General features: G+C 36.0%; 1 protein-coding gene across 6 annotated transcripts in view; it reads left to right on the top strand.

Annotated features, from left to right (window-relative positions):
* The first annotated feature begins 271 nt into the window (after positions 1-271).
* The window catches only part of LOC135204373 (arrestin homolog), a 272,295-nt gene continuing 269,968 nt past the window's right edge, over positions 272-2,598 (top strand). For 4 of the 6 annotated variants that reach the window (XR_010312196.1, XM_064234600.1, XM_064234598.1 and 1 more), the window contains exon 1: positions 272-447. The gene's annotated coding sequence lies outside the window, so the exon portion shown is untranslated. Of the gene's footprint in view, positions 448-468; positions 823-2,598 lie in introns of those variants that run through there. The other 2 variants (XR_010312197.1, XM_064234597.1) reach the window with 2 other exon arrangements.

Raw genomic sequence — 2,598 nt, 5'->3', positions numbered from 1 at the left:
GACACCGAAACTATGGAAGTGTATTGCTCGATTGTTTCATCTATGAAGAAAGACGGCTTTATGTTTATTTTACGCTCAGTGGTTACCTGCTCTTGGGTGACAGATATCTTGACCTATACCAATACTATGCACAAAAATGTTTCTGCAAGACAAATCAAAACTAATAAAGCTTTACATCGGTGACACCCTGACGAGCGTAGAACTGAAACACGTTGACCAGTATCACAACCCGGCAACTCTTGCGCGACTATAAAGCGAAGCCAGCTGTTGCAACGACCAGTGTACCGCTAGACGTTGAGCGTGATAGACCTGTGAAAAGGCTTGTCGCTGCCTCTCCCGGTAACAAGTGGTTCTAACTCTGGTTTGGAGCGCAGTTGAAGTACTCTCTCTTCTGTGGCCTAATCGAAGGGTTAGACTAATACCTTTTAACTTTGAATTTTACGTCACGTAAGTGTTGGCGTAGTTAGAAGAAACAGTATATATACATAACTTTGATAATTAAAAAGATAATATCCTGAGCTGCTTTGCATTAGAGTAAAACAATAAAAAGTATAAAGCTAGGCCTATCCACTGTAGCTAAAAAAACTTGCCCTGTATACCAACACTGTATTTCGCTACTTTTTGGAACCGTACTTAAAAAAGTGCATAGCATTAGAACCATTATGACGAAACCCGTCCACGAGAAAGTTCTAAATAATTCATCAGCCGATATTTGTGAGTGAGCGTTCAGGACTCGGGAAAAAAAAAAAAAAAAAAAAAAGGAAAACGTCCACCATGCATCATGACAACGTGTGTTCGGACACATGAGTGAATCGGATACAGGTAAGGATGTGTATCTCTAGCTCCGTTTCACGAATAATATTAAACTTTATTTTTAAATCGTCCAAAGCAGTTTTTAAGTCAGTCATTGGTCGTCATATTTATAATACTTCCAATGTTATTTAGTCTAAGGCTTACATACACTACCTAGAACTCGTTTGTTCGACTCTCTTAATCATTAACGAACCTTCATTCAGTTTCATTTACTTGCATCATCAAAAGTAGACAACCATTCGCTGACAGTGTCAACTCATCCATTAGTATCACTGTTATTATTATCACGGTAACTGTTATCCGCTCCGTGCACTCTGTTCTTATGTTCTCCAAGAACCTTTTGTTCTCTGTACCATCGATTTTCTTTCGCTTGGAGTGGCTTCCTTTCCATCCGGCGCTGTTTCTTCGGTTTCATTAATATTGTTAACAGTAATCGTAATATATATATATTATATATATATTATATACTAATAAATCTATATATATATATATATATATATTTATAATATATAAATATATTATAATATATATATATATATATATACATAATACATACATTAATACTACATATACATATACACACATATACATAAAGGATAACAACCAAGGAAATCCACGAGCCTATGGCATATATATAAACCTACCGAACATCCCAATGAGCCTAGCATGCGACTAGTAAACTCTAACGAAATATGAAGGTATGGAAACAAACGGAAGGGCTTTGGAGCCCTATCTGAAGTAGAAATGTGTGTGTGTGTGTGTGTTTTCATCATTAAACATATTCTAAAGATGATGGTTGGAAGGAACAAGATTATTTAAAGAATGATGAAAAGGAAATATGCTTAAGTGTTATAATTATCCTATGAAACCTTGAAAAACCTCTCTCTCTCTCCTCCCCCCCTCTTTCGATCGTCTCTCTCTTACTCTCTCTCCTCTCCTCTCTCTCTCTCTCTCATATTCAGCAATTCTTATTCCCTTGCCTTATGCGTTTCCTGGATGGCTGACCAGGGATATACTCTGTCAGTTGTAAAGGAAAAAGAAGCCTTACATATATTTATCCATTTTTGTACTAAAAGAACACAGGTTACACACACACACACGCATATATATATATATATATATATATATATATATATATATATATATATATATATATATGTGTGTGTGTGTGTGTGTGTGTGTGTGTGTACAGATGACATGCATGATAGTGTAGCCTACGTATACATAATTTGTGGAATGCATGTGCGTTCAATACTGACACCTTCACATATACACCGACTACTATGTATACTACATGTATGATATGCAATCAAGGAAGAAAAACTGCATAATATGACGAAGAACCGTGCATAATGGGCAATAAAAGTTTAGCTCGATGAAATATTACAGAGGCACATGCACTAGCTTCATCCGTGGAAAATAATGCCGGGTGGTAAAGACTTACGGAGGAAGTCTATCGTATTACGTTATAAATCACTTATTGCAAATGTGTGTGTGTGTGTGTTTTGTTAGCTTGCCCAACTTCGCAACTTTATGTTAGTAGATTTACTTACTGTTGTGTGTCTACGATCTGAGAGACTGACCGTACCCAAGCATTTGTGTTTGTAAGAAGAATAGTCTACGGATAATGGACTAAACATTTAACTCATAAACTCTTGAACAAAACGATGCAGAATAACCTAAAATATGCGCGTTACACCCTATCGTAAGTACGATGCAATTGCAAAAGACTTAAGTATTGTTTTTACATATATACATACACACACAATTCTTTACAAATTTTCT

This window comes from Macrobrachium nipponense, chromosome 44, assembly GCF_015104395.2.
Source record: "Macrobrachium nipponense isolate FS-2020 chromosome 44, ASM1510439v2, whole genome shotgun sequence".
NCBI classification, from domain to species: domain Eukaryota; kingdom Metazoa; phylum Arthropoda; class Malacostraca; order Decapoda; family Palaemonidae; genus Macrobrachium; species Macrobrachium nipponense.
This window is presented reverse-complemented; position numbering and strand designations above follow the sequence as displayed.